General features: G+C 38.7%; 1 protein-coding gene and 1 long non-coding RNA gene across 6 annotated transcripts in view; one reads left to right on the plus strand and one right to left on the minus strand.

The window, feature by feature from the left end:
• Window positions 1-12,354, plus strand: part of ARHGEF4 (Rho guanine nucleotide exchange factor 4) — a 269,889-nt gene that overhangs the window by 127,734 nt on the left and 129,801 nt on the right. The window lies entirely within an intron of this gene.
• LOC118898120 overlaps window positions 1-12,354 on the minus strand; it is a 65,984-nt gene that overhangs the window by 9,353 nt on the left and 44,277 nt on the right. The gene's annotated exons all lie outside the window — the stretch shown is intronic.

A 12,354-nucleotide genomic window follows, 5' to 3' on the forward strand; every position in this document is an offset into this window, starting at 1 on the left:
GGTGTGGAAGAGCCTCAGGTTCAGCGTTAGCCTCCGAGCAGGGCCAAGTGCAGGCGCCCTGCGCGCTGCTTCCCGGGTCCTGGCGAGGCCCCACCTTTGGCGAGCCGGCCACGCTCTGCCTGCGGCAGGTGTCAGCCACCCAGCTGCTCCGAGGGTCTCCCTCGCCCCTGCGCTCAGGCTCTCTAGCCTTCCTACGGGTTCTGATGCGCACGCATACGAGGTCTTCTCTCTCGTAAGATTCGAAAGAGAAAGAGGAATAGGAAAGAACGTTTCTCCAGCGCCCGCTTCGTGCCTGGCCCTTTCCTGGCCCCTTCTCAATCAGCTCACTGCTGGCTAAACACAGCAGGCTGTCCGGATGTTTGCTGAAGCCCCCGTACCTGCTCCGCCCGTAGACGACACCTCCTGGGCACAGGGACAACCTCGAGGGCCCCGTGGGCTGTAACCAACAGGCGTGGGGCACTCACTGCGGCCTCCAGGCCCTGCGTGGGCTGCTCAGGAGAAAGCGAGCTGGGAGAGGTGGGAGTTCACAGGGTGTATTCCCAACACACTGGAATTAGGCGTTAGACATTCAGAAGTGATCACTACCGGCTGAAATTGCGTCACTTTATTCAACATATGTCCTCGTCTGCAAAGAGTTAAACATTAACTTTCAAGCATTTTTTCCTTGTTGTGTTACTTATTTTTAAAAATTATTATTAGTAAAGTTAAAAACAAAGTCAGTACAGATGTAGAAGAGAAAAGGTAACAATTACCCTTCAAAACCTCCCAATCCCATTCCACAGAAGGAAATAACGTCAGCAGTCTATGTGTGTGATCTGCATTATCACCATACATACACAGAATTGTAAGGGGGAGATTTGGGAAGAGAGGGTTACACGATGGGATCATACCCACATATTACTCTGTAACTATCTTGTTTACTTTGATAATACGGCAAATACAGTCCTCCAGGGGGTTTATATACATTGTTCCCTAGTTGAAAGTCACATGCTATTTCGTAGTATGGCTATATAGTATTTTAGTTAACTATTTTTCTATGGATTAACATTGAGGTAATTTCTAGTTTGGGGCCATTGTAAGTAATGCTGCAGCAGCATCCTTGATCAGATGTCCGGAGGTATTGATGCTTTTATTTCTGCAGGATATAAAAGAGGGATTGCACAATCAAAGGGTACATGTGTTTTTTGTTTTTTTAATTAATTTATTTATTTATGGCTGCGTTGGGTCTTTGTTGCTGCACGCAAGCTTTCTCTAGTTGCGGAGAGTGCAGGCTACTCTTCGTTGCGGTGCGTGGGCTTCTCATTGCAGTGGCTTCTCTTGTTGCAGTGCACGGGCTTCAGTAGTTGTAGCACGTGGGCTCAGTACTTGTGGCTCATGGAGTCTAGAGCACAGGCTCAGTAGTTGTGGCGCACGGGCTTAGTTGCTCCGCGGCATGTGGGATCTTCCCGGACCAGGGCTCGAACCCGTGTCCCCTGCATTGGCAGGCGGATTCTTAACCACTGCACCACCAGGGAAGTCCCAAAGAGTACCTGTGTTTTTAATTTGAATAGATTTCAGGTTACTTTCTGAAATGATTGTGACCATTAACACATAGCAGGATATAAGAGTGCCCACTTCCTGACATTTCTCCAACTTAGCTGCTCATTGCTCCTTTCAATTTTTGAGTATCTGAAATACATAGAGAACTTGATTGAAAAATAAAGACATTATAGTGTTAGTTAACGCAGAGTAAAATCAAGTAGTTGAAAGATTATTAGGACCTAAATAATATAATCATAAAACTGACTTAACAGTGCTATACATACAAATGTATATGTGTATATATGTACACAGTGGAAAACAACATTCCCTTGAGATTGTCCCTGTGCTCAGGAGGTGTTGTCTACGGGCGGAGCAGGTGCGGAGGGTTTCAGCAAACACCTGGACAGCCTGCTGTGTTTAGCGAGCAGTGAGGTGATTGTAAAGTGCCCAGGAAAGGGTCAGGCATGAAGCAGGTACTGGATCAATGTTCATTCCTATTCCTCTTTCTATTTCAAATCTCACAGGAGGAGTGAGAAGACCTCTTATGCTTGTGCATCAGAACATGTACAAAGGAAAGAGAGTGGCAGATACATGAACACAGGAAGGGAGGGTGGGGAAAGCTCTGAAAAGTTTGCTCTAGCTGAAGCCCTGGGCAGTAATGGACAGAAACTGAACTTAGAGCTAGGGGTGAGGCTCCATCTAGTGGCTGCTCCTGGGAGAGCAGGCTGTGATTCCAGGAGCAATTTGCAAGGAATTCAGCGGTGTTCCCATTTCTTCCTTCCACAATGCTCTTGAGAAGCAAGAGTTCTTTTATTCCAAAACAACCATTCTTAATATTTTGTTAAATTTACTTCCAGATTTCACTCTATAAACAAATTTTATATACTTAGCATAGTTATGATCATGCCATCTATAGAGGCTTTAATTTTCCAAGATTTCACATCCTGCACTTTGTTTCTTTAAAGCTCTTTTAAGTTGAGAAATACAGAATCATACAGAAAAGCATAGTACACAAATGTGTAGAGAATATATTTCTGTGAAACAAACCCTGAGTAACCTCCACCTGAGTCAAGAAACACCACACTACTACCCTTCCTGCTCCGAGAATCCTTCCTCCTAACTGGCCCTAGCCTCTGTGCCAACTTCTATGATATTCACTTCCTTGCCTTCATTATAATTTTACTGCTTAACTTGTACCTCCAAACGATGTAGTTTATTTTTGCCTATTTTTGGACTTTACATAAACACAACCATATGTATTCCTTTAAACCTTAGCCATTCTGTTTGCTCTAATTATGTCAAGACTCATCCTTGTGGTGTGCATCTAAAGTTCTTTTATTTTCATCATTATGTACAATGACCTTAAATCAGCATACCACAATGTGTGTATCAGTCAGCTGTTGCTGCTACGACAGTTTGTGCCCAGGTGCCTACTGCACGTGCACATGCATTTCTGTTGGGTGCACCTCCTAGGAGTGAAATGGCTGGGTCATTGGGGCATGCATATCTTCAGCTTTACTACACACTGCCAAATATTATTCCAAAGTGATTGTGCCAGTTTACACTCCCTCTGTAAGAGTTTCCTTTGCCCCATATTCTCATTAACATTTGCTTGATATTGTCAAGCAATTTTAGCCATTCTGCTCGGTGGGTAGAGGTAACTCACTGTGGTCCTAATTTGCATTTCCCCAATGTCTAAAGAGGCTAAGCACCCTTTAAATGCTTTCTGACAATTTGGATATTCTCTTTGGGGCTGTGTCTGACCTAATCTCTTGTCCATTTGTCAATGAGGTTGTCTTTTTCTTACTGATTGTACATATTCTGGATACAATTGCGTTGTTGGTTAATGTGCCACCGATATCATTTTCCACTCCATGGCTTGTCTTTTTCTTTCTTTGGTGGTATCTCTTGCTGAACAGAAGTTCTTAATTTTAATGTTTTCAAGTGTATGCATCTACTCTCTACCCCCAGGTCATGACTAGAATCCCCTAAATTACCTTTTTTTAAAGCTTTCATGGACTTGTTTTTTACATTTTGGTCTCTGAGATGTCTAAAACTGACCTTTGTGTTCCATTGGCCTGTCTGTCCATCCCTGTGCCAGTTCAGAGTCTTCATCACTGTAGCTGTATATACTGTTGCTGTCCAGGTGACCACATCCTCTCGCCTTGTTCTTTTTCAATTTGATAAATATTTATTGAACACCAGCTGTGGGCCAGGCAATATTCTAGGCACTAGCATTGAAGAATCTATAAAGATCTCTGTCCTCAAGAGAAGGGCAGGTGTGGTGAGAGTGAATAAATAGTTGGGCAAATAAGATTATTTCAGATATTGAGAAGACTATAAAAAATGAAATGTAATTAAGAAATTGAAAAGGTTAATGGGATGGGGGCTCCCTTGGCTTAGAAGTTTGGAGTCTAACATTAGAACCTCTCAGGTGGCCCTCTCAAGTCCAGCCTAACTTCTCAGTGTCCTGGAAGAATTCCCTCACCTACAGACAGCCATATCATTTAGCCCTCCACAATGTTACCTTACACTGGGGAGATCATAGCATACTTGTGTGTGTTTGTGTGATGGAGAACAGGAGGAAGCAGTCCTCGGGTGTAAAAGGTGCTGTTTACATGTAGAGATTTCTTCCCTTTTCAATTTCAGGTGCAGGGGCAAAGAACTTATGATTCCAGGGAAAGCAAGTTCTAGCATCTTATTGATAATCTTACTTGTACATAGATTGGTTTGCACTCCTGGCTAAGGGGGCTTAGAAGGAAACCAAGATCAAGGGGGAGCAAGAAGAGAAATAGCTGTGGGAGGGTGAGAGGAACAGGGGAACCTAGAAGTTTAGAACACCTGTGCATGTTTTGTTCCCCACTCTGTTACTTACTAGCTCTGAACCTTGGAATAAAACCACATCAGGACTCAGTTTCCTTAAATGTAAGGGTGGGACTAGGTGATCTCTTAGATCTCTGCTAGGTATAGCATCAACTTTATGAATGAATGCTGGGTAGTTTTCCTGACCTTCACCTGTACTCTTCTCTGACTGGGGTAGCAAGGATCCAAGGTGCTGTTTCTACTTAGAGATTTTAAATGAGGGTGGCGGGAGTACATTGTGAACATTTTCTAACCTTGAAAAATCTTTTGTTCTAAATTCTAAAATTTATATGGAGAGGCACAGGCCCTAGAATAACTGAAACGATTTTGAACAAACATAATAAAGTGAGAGGAATCTACCTACTCAATATTAGTTAAGGCTACTCTATAGAGTAATCAAGACACTGTGGTATTGGGGGAGGGATAGACACATAGATCACTAGAAAAGAGTAGAGAACCCCAAAACAGACCAACACAAATATACTCAACTGGTTTCTAGGTGAAACAGCAATTCAATGGAAGAACAATAGTCTTTTCAACAAACAGTGCTAAGGCATTTGGACATTCATGGGGAAAAAAAACTCAACCTAAACCTCACACTTTATTCAAAAACAACTCAAAATTAATTAATCACACATTTAAATGCAAAACATAACACTATATAGTTTTTAGAACAGGAGAAAATCTTTGGGTCTAGAAGATAGTAAAGAGTACATCCATAATGGAAAAAAATAATAAATTGGACTACATCAAAATCAAAAAACTTTTGCTCTGCAACGACTCTGGTAGGAGGATGAAAAGATAAACTACACATTGGGGGGACTTTATTTGCCAACCACATATCCAACAAAAGAGTAGTTCTAAAGTGTAAAAGAATTCTCAAAACTCAACAGTAAAAATACAAACAGTCCAACTAGAAAACAGAAAAAAGACATTTCATCAAAGAGGATATACAGATGGCAAATGTGCACATCAAAAGATGACTGACACCATTAACCATCAAAGAAATGCAAATTTAAAACACAATCAGAATGATTAAAAATATATCAGAATTCCAAATACTGGTAAGGATGTGAAGAAACTGAGTATCTTGCCTATTTCTGGTAGGAATGTGAAACAGTACAGGTACTCTGGAAAAAGGTCTGGCAGTTTATTATGATACTACACCTGGGTTTATCATATGACCCAGCAATTGCACACTCGTGTGTTTGTCTCAGGGAAATGAAACTTACTTTACACATAAACCTAATACATAAATGTTCATAGCAGCTTTGTTCATAATAGCCCTAAACTGGAAACAACCCAGATATCCTTCTATGGGTGGATGGTTAACAAAGTGTGGTACATCCATATCATGGAATAGTATTATAATATAGTATAGTAGTAGTATTCCGTGGTATGAATAATAGTGAACTGTTGATTCATGCAACAATTTCAATGGATCTCCAGGGAATTACAATGAGCAGGAAAAAAGACAATACCAAAAGGTTACATATTATAGAAATCCATCCATATAACATTCTTAAAATGAAAAAAATAAAGGGATGACGAATGTATTAGTCGTTGCCAGAGGTTAGAGGAGAGCCAAGTGGGTGAGGTTATAAAAGGATCCCGAAGTGATGCCACTATTCTGTATCTTGACTGTGGTGGTGGATACTTGAACCTACATGTGTGATAAAACTGCATAGAACTAAATATACCACACACACACACACACACACACACACACACACAGGCACACACACAAATAACTGCGAAGGAAACAGGGAAATCTAAGTAAGCTCTGTCGGTTGTATCCATGTCTCATCCTGGTTGTGATACTGAAGTGTACCATTGTGAGAATCTGAGTACAAAGTACACAGGATCTCTCTGTAGTATTTCTTACATCTGCATGAGTATCTACAATTATATCAAAATTCAAAGTTTAATTAGAGAAAAACATTTATATCATTAGTTTAATAGCTGCGTGGTATTCATTTATATGTACGCATCATAACTGCTAACCAATTTTCTACTGTTTTGAACAGTTAGGTTGTTTACAACTTTTTAAATAATGCCACATTGAACATCCTTGTAAATAAGCTTTGGGGAATGCTTTATTCTCCCTGTTTTTGAGGGTAGGGGTTTTTTGCCTTTTACTTTTAAAAAGTTATCAAAATTATGCATGCACATAGTTATAAAATGGTGCTAAGATAGTGCTTCTTAAAGTTTAAAGTGCATCTAGATCACCTGGGCTCTGCTGGGATACGGGTTCTGACCAGGTGTATGGGCGAGACCTGAGGACACAGTTCTAACCAGCTTCCAAGTGATGGGACACTGCTGACCCCCTCCACCCCCAACTCAGAATAATGAAGGGTTAGAAGACTTCCTTTGAAAACAAGACAGCCGCTTGGCTCGTCCCCCCCCCACCTAGAGACAATCAAGTTAGGTTTTAATAATAATTTTAAACTGCTGTTTTGATTTATTATTTAAGATGTTATCTATTAACCTCCAGTCGTGGTAGTCATGAAGAGTCAGCATCTCGAATTCCGTCCCCTCTGCATTCCCATCCTCCTAATATCTTTCCCACTTTATGGCTAAATCAGCAGCAAGTGTTTATATCATTGTGGGTGTGAAAATATTATTCAATGTAAAGCCAAGTAGTGGACTATAGTGACACTTCTTTTGTTTTTTTTCTGGAGTTAATAATGGTTGCATTTTTCAAATGTGTGATTTCCTGTAAGTCTGTCCTTAAATTTAACTCTCTCTCAGATCATCTATAACCCATTTTCCAAATGTTCAAACATGTCAGTATTCTATCAAGTCTCTCCTTTCTCCTAGAGGCCTTCCTCCTGAAACCCTCTGACCTACTGCTGTAATTCGGATGACTTGTTCTCCAGGAATTCTGCATAACTTTCTTCTCTGATTTCCTGTTTCTTGGATCCTGTGTCTACCTTTACTCCTATATTGTGCTCAAAAGTATCTCCCTGTAGCTTCCTAAGAAAAAGTACATAGGAGGTATAGATGTAGAATTTTTCACATGTCTGAAAAAAAAACCTTTTTTTTTAAACTTTTATACTTGGTGGATAGTTGGGGTTTGTGTAGAACTCCAGGTTGCAGTTACTCTTCAAAAACTTGAAGGCATTGCTTAACTGTGCTCTAGTATCGAATGCTGCTGGTGAGAAGTATCATGATGGTGTTCCCAGCCATTTGTGTATGGTTGGGTTTTTTTTTTAATTTAGAAGCTTTTAGGGGTTTCTCTTTTATCTCTGTTGTTGTTAAATATCTTATTGATAATCCCGGATGTGAGTTTCTTTTAATTCACTGTTTTATTATATTCAACCTTTTTATTCACTGATTTATTATACTCAGCCTTTACTACTGGGAAAAATATGTATTATTTACTTGATAATTTCCTTCCCTCCTTTCCCCCTGGAATTCCTGTAGGAAGTTGTAACTCCTTGACAAGGCTCTAATATTCTTCCCATTTCCACATTCCTTCTCGTCATCTTTGATTGATTTATTTATTTTGGAAAGATTTTCTCAAGTTTATTTCCAACCCTCCTATTGAATTTTTCCATTGTTCATTGTTCTCTAATTTTATTTTGTAATAAAAAAGGCTTTTTTCTGATTATATTAATTATCCATTCTCATTAAAAGGATTCCAACAAGGCATAAAAATATAGAGAATGTAAAAAATTCTCTGTAGGTTAATATTCAGAATATACAAACAGCTCATACAACTCAAAATCAAAGAAACAAACAACCCAATCAAAAAATGGGCAGAAGATATAAATAGACATTTCTCCAAAGAAGACATACAGATGACCAACAGGCACAAGAAAAATGCTCAACATCGCTAATTATTAGAGAAATGCAGATCAAAACCACAATGAGGTATCAATTCACACCCGTGTAAACTCCTATGCTGTTGGTGGGAATGTAAATTGGTGCAGCCACTATGGAAAACAGTATGGCTGTTCCTTAAAAAATTAAAATAGAGTTGCCATGTGATCCAGCAATCCCACTCCTGGGCATATATCCAAAGAAAACTCTAATTCAAAAAGATACATGCACCCCAGTGTTCAGAGCAGCACTATTTACAATAGCCAAGACATAGAAACAACCCAAGTGCCCATCAACAGACGATTGGTTTAAAAAGATACGGTATAGATATGTAATGGAATATTACTCAGCCATAAGAAAGAATGAAATATTGCCATTTGCAGCAACATGGATGTACCTAGAGAATATCACACTAAGTGAAGTAAGTCAGATAGAGAAAGGCAAGTACTATATGATATCACTTATATGTGGAATCTAAAAATAATACAACTGAATCTATATACAAAACAGAAACAGACTCACAGACATAGAAAACAAATTTATGGTTACCAAAGGGGAAAGGGAGTTGGGGGGAGGGATAAATTAGGAGTATGGGATTACCAGATACAAACTACTATGCATAAAATAGGTAAATAACAAGGATTTACTGTATAGCACAGGGAACTATATTCAACATCTTGTAATAACCTATAATGGAAAATAATCTGAAAAAAATATATGTATATATAACTGAATCACTTTGCTGTACACCTGAAACTAACACAATGTTGTAAACCAACTACACTTCAATAATAATTTTTTTTAAAGCCTTTGTGATAGTCAAACTAACATTTAGGTGACCATCATTTTATTCTTCCTTTCATACAAACACACTGTAGCAAAGCCACACATACAATTTGATATAAACAGGATCTTATTTGTGTTGTTTTATCACAGATGCTCTTCCTGCCCTCCTCCCACCTCAGTGTCACCGCACAGTGGCCTCCATTAGCATGTGCCTACCACCTAGTGAATGGCATCTAGATTTTTTCCATAGTCTTATAAACAGATGCATAGACATGTGTACATGCATACACACCTATACTAACACCGCAGATGCCCTTTCTGTGTCTTATACTCACCACCTGACAACATTCACATTCATGGAAATAGCTCCACAGTACTTGTAGTTCTAAGTAATAGCTGCATAGTAATATTCCATGGTGTAAGTATATCCAAATTTGCTCCTCTTTTCACCTGTAGATAGCTACACACTTTTTTTCCAGTTCCTGGCAGCTACAAATATTGATTTAGTAAACCCCATTTTATATATAACCCTACAGATTGGTATATTTTAGTGAATACAGTCTCAGGAATGGCATTGCCAACGATTATAAGAATTTTAATAGGTTCCAGATTGCCTTCCAAAAAGGCCATAATAATTCATATTTCCAGTAGCTTTTTATATTTCTCCTCATCTCCATCAGTAATGAGCATTATAATCTTATAATTCTTTGTTTTGGTTTGATATTGCTGCTTATGGTTTAAATTCTTATTTTGATTCAACTTTTTTAGCACATATTTATTTAACTAGAGTTGCTTTTTCTTATTCCCTCTTATTCTTTTTTAAACTTTTATTTTAAAATAATTATAGAGTCACAGGAAGTTGAAAATTAATACAGAGAAGTCCAGTGTACCCTTTACCCAGTTCCCCAAAGGTAACATCTTACATAACTACAGAACGACATCAAAGCCAGGAACTGACATTGGAAGAACGTGTGTGTGTGTGCTTCTGTGCCATTTTATCACATATGTAGATTCATGTGACAACCACCACCAGCCAGATACATACTATTCCACCAGCCTCATGCTACTACCCTCTGCAGTCAAAATTTCCTTCCCCTCCCCAAACCAATTTCAACCACTAATCTGATCTCCATCTCTATGATTTTGTCATTTCAAAAATGTTACCTTTTGAGATTTGCTTTTTTCACTCAGCATAAATCCAGTGATTTTCATTGAGTTGTTGTGTGTATCCATTCCTTTTTATTGCTGAGTACCATTCCATGGAATGGCTTTACCATATTTTCCTTAACCAATTACCTGTTGAAGGACATTTGGGTCATTTCCAGTTTGGGGCTATCACAAATAAAGCTCCTATAAAGATTTTTGAACAGGTTTTTTGGTGGACAAAGGTTTTCATTCCTCTGGGGTAAATGCCCCATCAGTGTGACTGCTGAGTTGTATGGTAAGTATATGTTTAGTTTTTTAAGAAAGTGCCAATTTTTTTCCAGAGTGGCTGTACCATTTTACATTCCCACCATCAATATATGAGAGATCTGGTTTTCTGCATCCTTGCCAACATTTGAAATTTTAGATGTATTTCATTTTAACTGTACTAATAAGCGTATCATGATCTCATGATTCTGACATACATTCCATGAGGGCTAGTGATGTTGAACATTTTTCATGTACTTGTTCACTGTCTTAGCTCGGGCTGCTATAACAAAATACCACAGACTCCAGCTTAAAAAACAACAGAAATTTATTTCTCACAGTTCTGGAGGCCAGGAAGTCCAAGATCGAGGTGTTAGCAGATTCAGTGTCTGGCGAGAACTCTCTTCCTAGACAGCCTCTTCACTGTAATGTCACATGGCAGGAGAGGGAAGGGAGCTCTCTGGGGCCTCTTTTATTAGGGCACTAATCTCATTCAAGAGGGCTCTACCCTCATGGCCTAATTACCTCCAAAGGCCCCATATCCTTTATACCATCACCTTAGGGGGTTAGGATTTCAACGTGTGAATTTGGGGGGACACAAATAATCAGCCTATAGCATTTGCCATACCCATATATCTTCCTCAGTGAAATGTCTTTTCATGGTTTTGCTCATTCTCTAATTGAATTGTTGATTTTTACAGTGGAGTTTTGAGAGTTCTTTTTTATGAGATATATTGGACATATAACATTGTGTAAGTTTAAGGTGTACAACATGTTGATTTGATAGAATTATATTATATATTATAAATTGCATTTTATATTGCAATATGATTACCACTGTTAGCTAGCATCTCTATCATGTCACATAATTTTCATTTCTTTTTTGTTGTGATAACATTTAAGATCTAATCCCTTAGCAACTTTGCAATTTATAATGCGGTATTGTTGACTAGAATCACTATGCTGTGCATTAGATCTCTAGGACTTGTTCATCTTCTAGTTGCAAGTTTGTACCCTTAAACAAAATCTCCAAAATTACCCTGCCCCCTACCCCCTGGTAACCACTATTCTACTCTCTGATTCTACAAGTTCAGCTTTTTTAGATTCCATATGTGACTGATACCATACCGTGTTTGTCTTTCTCTGTCTCACTTATCTCACTTACCCTAATGCCCTCAAGGTCCATCCGTGTTGTCGGAAATGGCAGGATGTCCTTCTTTCTCGTGGCTGAAATATATACCACATCTTCTTTATCCATTCATTCATTGATGGACACTTAAGTTGTTTCCATATCTTGGCTATTATGAATAATGCTGTCAAACATGGGAGTGCAGATATCTCTTTGATATCCTATTTCCATACCCTTTGGCTATATACCCAGAAGTGGGATTGCTGAATCATATGGTAGTTCTACTTTTAATTTTTTGAGCAACCTCTATATTATTTTTCATAGTAGCTGAACCAATTTACATTCCCACCAATAGTGCACAAGGGTTCCCTTTTCTTCACAACCTTACCAACACTTGTTATCTCTTATCTTCTTGATGTCAGCTACTCTGATAGGTGTGAGGTTATATCTCACTGTGGTTTTGATTTACATTTCCCTGATGATTAGTGATGTTGAGCATCTCTTCATGTACCTGTTGTCCACTTGTATGTCTTCTTTGGAAAAAATATCTGTTCAGTTCCTCTGCTTATTTTTCAATCAAATTGTTTGGTTCTTTGGTTACTGAGTTGTGTGAATTCTTTATATATTTTTGATATTAACTCCTTATCCATTATATGGTCTGCAGATATTTCTACTCTTTTGTAGGTTACCTTTTCATTTAGTTGATTGGGTTTTTTGTTTGTATGTTTTTGCTGTGCAAAAGCTTTTTAATTTGATGTAGCCCACTTGCTGACTTTTGCTTCTGTTGCTTATGCTTTTGGTGTCATATCCAAAAATCATTA

The sequence above is a fragment of the Balaenoptera musculus genome, chromosome 7 (genome assembly GCF_009873245.2).
Source record: "Balaenoptera musculus isolate JJ_BM4_2016_0621 chromosome 7, mBalMus1.pri.v3, whole genome shotgun sequence".
Taxonomy (NCBI): Eukaryota; Metazoa; Chordata; class Mammalia; order Artiodactyla; family Balaenopteridae; genus Balaenoptera; species Balaenoptera musculus.